Below are 7,500 nucleotides of genomic sequence, written 5' to 3' on the forward strand. Positions count from 1 at the left end.
ACACATTGTTGCACGCAACCTCGGGCACGGTTGGGGGTAAGGTTCCACTATCGCGCGCAGGGGTACAGGCTACCCCGCGCACATGGCTGGGGGCAAAGGTGCACACCGCACATAAGGCAGCAGGCAACAATGCACATTGCTGCTGGAAAGGCAGCTCAACCACACGAAAGGTGGTAGGCCCGGGTGCGCATGGCGGATGGCAATGGTGCAGGTAGCGCTCTCTGGGCTGCTGCCCGTGCTGCACTTCCACGCACATGGCTGCGACCACGGCTGCACAAGCCTCGCACATGGTTTCGCGCGTGGCAACACATGCCGCGCGGATGATTGCGTGCATGGCGCACATGACACGCAGATGGCTGCACAGTAGCGCCTAAGGTTACGTTCCACGCCGCACATGCCGCGCTTCTGGCCGCACTAACTCGCACAAGGTTGCTTGCATGGCCACACATGTCGCGCCCCTTGCTGCCCTACCGCTCGCAAGATTGCGTACATTTCTTCACACCACCCCCCAGGTTGCATGCATGGCTGCATGTGCCACGCCCATCGCTTCGTCGTCGCGCGCTAGGTTTCTGGATTTGCCGGAAGTGCCACGCAAGAGGTTGCAGGCACGGCTGCACCGCCACGCGCAAGGTTGCGTTGCGTGGTCCACATGCACCGCCCAAGAGTGCACTACCGCGTGCAAGTTCGCTGGCACGGCCTCCCATGCGTCGATATTGGTGGCTGGCATGGCCGCACATGCCACGGGCTTTTCAGCACATGGCTCGCGTAAGGTTGCACGCATTGTCGCACCATCGATCCTAGGTCTAGTCCACCGTGCACATAGCCGCACGCACGTGGCTCACACATGGGTGCTTCCGTGGCCCCCATGGCCCATGCAACAGAGGCTCCTTTGCGGCCTTCGGCTGCACACGAGGCACCGACTGCTGCACACGCCAAGGCCATGCCCGCACAACATAGTTTGGGTCTTTAAATCATGTTGTGTGAAACATCCCTTTGGGTTAGAAAAGCCATGCAATTGGCTATTTGGCACCCAAAGTACAATCATTTTCACTTAAACCCCACATTTCCATTTTTTTGGGTATTTTTCATTATGTTTCAATCATAAAATATTAAAAAATATCAAAATATGTTGGGATGGTCCAATATTTTTTCAGAACATTCTACCAACCTTTGGAAGACATCCGAAATTTATTTTTCAGAAAAATACATTAAAATGGATTTTTCATAGTTTTTTGAATTTAATATGTTTTTTAATATTAAAAAATTAATAAAAAAATAAATATTTATCCGAAGACGGCGATTTTTATATGAAAATAATCTTTGGATTTTTCCTTAATTTCTTACCAAGTTTCATTTGATTTGGATATTTGTAGCTCAAAATATAGAACGATATATTTTTGGGGGGTGGTCATGTCTCCTTCTGGAAATGGGCAAAGAGAATAAGAGCTACCTTGAGGGAGGGGGGTGTCACTCCCAGGGTGGTTTTTGAGGGGCCGCACCGAGGGGCAGCAGACGATGAGGGGACATGGTAGGCAATCCGAAAAGACCCATGGCATGGTAAAAGAAGTGAAATGGCACGTGGGTTTCGATGAGTTGGCCCTCGGTGTGCGCTGAGGCCTGCCACTGCGTGCGGCTGGACGTGCATGGCCACCTATCTTCCGTGCCATGTGCCCACAGCTGGTGTAACGTGTGCCAGTCACCGGAGCATGCCCTACGAAGATGGACGTGCTTGCGAATGGTCAGCCCTTCTGTCATGCAACGCCGCCCCCTTCTTCCGTATAGCTTTGCCTGCCACCGTGGCCTACTGGGCGCACATGGACGGGTACCATGCGCTGTCACGCCCCAACTTCTGATGTCACATGTGCCCCTCGACGCATAGCATTTCCAAGGAAGGTGTGGTTTGTGAGAACATGTACATGGCACGTCCGTCCCGACAGTCTTCCCCTCTGCCGCATAAAGTTGCTTGCCATTGTGTGCTGCTGGGCGCGAAAGCTGCCTGCCTTGCGCTGCAATGCCTCCACATCTTGCGCCGCATGTGTCAAACGCCGCATAGCATGACCAAGAGTGGCATCGCCTGTTCCAAACGCCTTCACGGTATGTTGGTTTCGAATATTTTACCCTTGGTGTGCGTTGCGCCTACCACGGCGTGCTGCTTTGCCCTCGTGGTTGCCTAATATATACCGCTATGTCGCAACAGTTGTTGCCTCCTGCGGTCGTAGCTGCAACGAAAGCCCAACAAAGGCTTGGCATGTATGTGAAAACAAGTACATGGCTCGTTTGTCCAGATGGTCAGCCTATCTGCCGCACGCCAATGCCAGTAACCATGTACTGCTGGGTGCCCTTCGCTCCCTACCTACCGCTGCCATGCCCCCATAGTTGCTGACACGTGTCCGTCGCTGCACAGTAGTTTCCAGAGAGGCATGGCATTTGAAAACAAGGAAATGGCCAATGCTGGGTGTGCATGGCTCCTTGCATATCTGCTGCCCCATATGCCAGTAGCCACGCAGCATTTCCAAGAGTTGCATGGCATGTGAAGGACAGCAACATGGCATGATGAGGGTCAGGATGATTAGCCCCTTGTTTTGCACCTTGGCCGGTCAATGCGTGCTGGTGGGTTTGCATGGCTGCCTGCACACTGCAGTTACACCCTCATTGTAGCCTACTGCAACTTTTGCTAGTTTTGTACAGCATGCCCAAGGGAGTCATGGCATGTGAAAAACGTGCAAATGAAGCATTGGCCCCGTTGATTAATCCCATCTAGTCACCGTGGTAGTTTGACGTGCTTTGCTTCCTTCCATGTGTAGTTGTGCTAGTGCCACTGTTTATGAGCGTGGTTGAAGTCACACATTTGCACCCTTCTTTGCTCTATGGCTTGTTGTCATATGTAGGTCATGGTGCAAGGGGTGGGGTGTTATCTACATTTTACGGAATCATTGGTCAAGTCAATGTGCACAATAAATATTTGGTTGGTCCCTCCCCCCCATCCTATTGTTTTTTGTTTTTTTAAATTGCACTATCATGGGTTTGTTGCTTGCAAGGGTTTTTTCATGGTCAGTTTTGTGGCCTATGCTATTTGGAGAAGTGCATTTCTAAGTCGGGCCTAGGTGTGGAGGTGCTTGCATGCCTTTTTGCGTCAAGTGTTGTAATACAACAATGACGTGTGGGTCTCTGGAGAACATAGGTTGCAAGCTTGTAGGTGGTGGTAGATCATGATTCCCTCCCCCTCCTTGCTTTTAAAAAAATCTCCATTCTCGTGGGTATGTTGCTTGCAAGAGTTTTGTCATGCTCGGTTTTGTGGCCTTTTGGTATTGGGAGGAATGCATTTCTAAGTCGTGCCTAGGTGAAGGTGTTTGCGTGCCTCATGCCGCAAGTGTTATAATGCGACATTAACGTGGGTCTCTGGAGAACATAGGTTTGCAAGCTTTTGTAGGTGGAGACAGATCACGAGTCCCTCCCCCTCCCCTGCCCCCACTTTTGTTTTTAAAAAGAAAATTGCATTCTCGTGGGTTTGTTGCTTGCAAGAGTTTTTTCCCATGCTTGGTTTTGTGGCCTTTATGGTATTTGGAGAAATACATTTCTAAGTCGTGCCTGGGTGTAGAGGTATTTGCATGCCTCCTGCCGCAAGTGTTATAATGCGACATTAACGTGGGTCTCTGAAGAACATAGGTTTGCAAGGTTGCAGGTGGAGACAGATCACGAGTCCCTCCACTTCCCCCTCCCCCCCACACTTTTGTTTTTAAAAAGAAAATTGCAAGCTTGTAGGTGGAGATAGATCTCAAGTCCCTCGACCCCTGTTGATTGTTGTGATTTTCGTGCTTAGCGGGGCTATTGATTTTTCTTCTACCAAATCCTTATTACGTTGTAGTAGGTTTGGCGGTGGATTGTGTCGGTAGTGGACGCAATGCGCGTGAGTGGCTATTGTTTTTCTTGTGCTTGTGGGCTCTTTGCTTGTGTATTGAACCACCATGCATAGATACCTCTATGGGTCGCGATGGGCCAAAAGTGTCTTTGTCAAGAGCATGAAAATTGTTCTTGTGTTGCTTACCTAGTTGGATGGAAAGATGTTGCCCCTTCACTCTCATTTCATCCCTCTTGCCTGCCCTTGTGGTTGGTGTGAGGTGGCTTGGCATACGATGCATATGTCCACTTTCTTTGTGTAGTGGTGCACGTGCACTGTTTGTGCTATAGGATGCGGGACACTTTGTGGGGCAAGGTGGATGTGTGTGTGTGTCCTCTTGAATCCTTTGGTTGCGCCTCGTTGCACAAGAACGATAAACTGCCATTAATGTATGGAGCAGCATCACCCAATGCACAGTTGGGGATGTGGTTCATATAGTTCTTTGGCGTCGGGAAGGAAAGTTACCTGGTTGATCCTTCCAGTAGTCATATGCCTGTCTCAAAGATTAAGCCATGCATGTGTGAGTATGAACTAATTTAGACTGTGAAACTGCGAATGGCTCATTAAATCAGTTATAGTTTGTTTGATGGTATCTGCTACTCGGATAACCATAGTAATTCTAGAGCTAATACGTGCACCGAACCCCGACTTATGGTATCTTCCCGTCGCTAAGGAGGTGGGAAGCTTCTAGTTTCCTCCCCAACCGTTGGATGGAGGACATTTGTAAATATCTTAGCCATCCATTGTAACTTGGGGTAGGTGTTGCCTCATTTGGCAAAGGCACTCACCAAGGACCAACCAAGTGTGTTCAACCAAGCAAGTGAGTTCTCAAGCCTTGTACTCAAGAGTTCTCTAGTGCTATACAGGTTCATTCTTCTCAAACTCACTCTTGTGTTCACTTCTTCTCTTCCCTAGTCCCTTAAGGAGGGTGGTTAGGCTGACTTAGCGCTAGTGAAAGTGCTAAGTGCCGGTGCGGTTGCTTAGAAAGGTCTAAAGCATCGACAACGTGCTCTTGAGTGGCCCAAGTGTGTGCCTACGCATGCCCTCAAGTGTTGGCTACGTGTGCCCACGTGTACACAGTGAATGGCCACACAATACCCCAAGTGTTGACTACAAGTGCACAATGAATGGCCCAAGTGTTGCCTAGATGTGCCCATGCTGCCCACAACTGTTGCCCAAGTGTGCAACCAAGTGTGCCTGTGCATGCTCTTGAATGCCCCAAGTGTCGCCTTAAATGTGCCTATACGTGCCCGCAAGTGTTGAATAAGTGTGTCTAAGCGTGCACCCTAGTGTAGCCCAAGTGTCGCTTAATTGTGCTCTTGAATGCCGCAAGTGTGCACATATACGTGCCCATGACAATGCCAATGCGTGCCCCCCTAAGGGTGCCTAAGTGCATATGAAGGCAGTGCACAAGGCGGCAGTACCGCACGCAGGGCCGCACAATGTGTGTGCATGGTGGCAGGCATGGCTGCACTACCATGCGGAAGGCAGCTGGCATGGACGCACAAGGTGTAGGCATCGCCGAGGGCATGGTTGCACTAGCGTGCTAAGTCTGCTGGCGTCGAGGTAGGCTGCCGCGCACATGGATGCGGGCGTTGCTGCAATACCGCACACATGGTTGCACGCAACCTCAGGCACGGTTGGGGGTAAGGTTCCACTATCGCGCGCACATGGCTGGGGGCAAAGGTGCACACCGCGCGTAAGGCGGCAGGCAACAACGCACATTGCTGCTGGAAAGGCTGCTCAACCGCACGAAAGGTGGTAGGCCCGGGTGCACATGGTGGATGGCAATGGTGCGGGCAGTGCGCGCTGGGCTGCTGCCCGTGCCGCACTTCCACGCACATGGCTGCAACCACGGCTGCACAAGCCTCGCACACACGGTAGGTAGGGAGCGAAGGGCACCCAGTAGCACACAGTTGCTGGCATTGGCGTGCGACAGATAGGCTGACCATCTGGACAAACGAGCCATGTACTTGTTTTCACATACATGCCAAGCCTTTGTTGGGCTTTCGTTGCAGCTACGACCGCAGGAGGCAACAGCTATCACGACATAGCGGTATATATTAGGCAACCACGAGGGCAAAGCAGTACACCGTGGCAGGCGCAACGCACACTAAGGGCAAAATCTTCGAAACCAACATACCGTGAAGGCGTCTTGCACAGGCGATGCCACTCTTGGTCATGCTATATGGCGTTTGACACATATGGCGTAAGATGTGGAGGCACTGCAGCGCAAGGCAGAGGGGAAGACTGTCGGGACGGATGCGCCATGTACATGTTCTCATAAACCACACCTTCCTTGGAAATGCTATGCATCGAGGGGCACATGTGACATCAAAAGTTGGGGCGTGACAGTGCATGGTACCCGTCCATGTGCGCCCAGCAGCCCACGGTGGCAGGCAAAGCTATGCGGAAGAAGGGGGCGGCGTTGCATGACAGAAGGGCTGACCATTCGTAAGCACGTCCACATTCGTAGGGCATGCTCTGCCGTGACTGGCACACGTTACAGCAGCTGCGGGCACATGGCACGGAAGGCAGGCGGCCATGCGCGTCCACCCGCACGCAGTGGCAGGCCTCAGCGCACACTGAGGGCCAACTCATCGAAACCCACGTGCCATTTCACTTCTTTTACTATGCCATGGGTCTTTTCGGATTGCCTACCATGCCCCCTCATCGTCTGCTGCCCCTCGGTGCGGCCCCGCAAAAACCACCCTGGGAGTGGCACCCCCCTCCCTCAAGGTAGCTCTTATACTCTTTGCCCATTTTCAGGAGACATGACCACCCCCCAAAAATATACCGTTCTATTTTTTGAGCTACAAATATCCAAATCAAATGAAACTTGGTAAGAAATTAAGGAAAAATCCAAAGATTATGTTCATATAAAAATCGCCGTCTTCGGATAAATATTTATTTTTTTATTAGTTTTTTAATATTAAAAAACATATTAAATTCAAAAAACTATGAAAAATCATTTTAATGTATTTTTCTGAAAAATAAATTTCGGATGTCTTCCAAAGGTTGATAGAATGTTCTGAAAAAATATTGGACCATTCCAACATATTTTGATATTTTTTAATATTTTTTGATTGAAACATTACGAAAAATACCCAAAAAAATGGAAATGCGGGGTTTAAGTGAAAATGATTGTACTTTGGGTGCCAAATAGCCAATTGCGTGGCTTTTCTAACCCAAAGGGATGTTTCGCACAACATGATTTAAAGACCCAAACTATGTTGTGCGGGCATGGCCTTGGCGTGTGCAGCAGTCGGTGCCTCGTGTGCAGCCGAAGGCCGCAAAGGAGCCTCTGTTGCATGGGCCATGGGGGCCACGGAAGCACCCATGTGTGAGCCACGTGCATGCGGCCATGTACATGGCAGACTAGACCTGGGATCGATGGTGCGGTAATGCGTGCAACCTTACGCGAGCCATGTGCCGAAATACCCGTGGCATGTGCGGCCATGCCAGCCACCAATATCGATGCATGGGAGGCCGTGCCAGCGAACTTGTGCGCGATAGTGCACTCATGGGCGGTGCATGTGGACCACGCAATGAAAAATATTGCGCGGTGGTGCAGCCGTGCCTACAACCTCTTGCGTGGCACT

Source organism: Macadamia integrifolia, unplaced genomic scaffold (assembly GCF_013358625.1).
Source record: "Macadamia integrifolia cultivar HAES 741 unplaced genomic scaffold, SCU_Mint_v3 scaffold2098, whole genome shotgun sequence".
Classification (NCBI taxonomy): domain Eukaryota; kingdom Viridiplantae; phylum Streptophyta; class Magnoliopsida; order Proteales; family Proteaceae; genus Macadamia; species Macadamia integrifolia.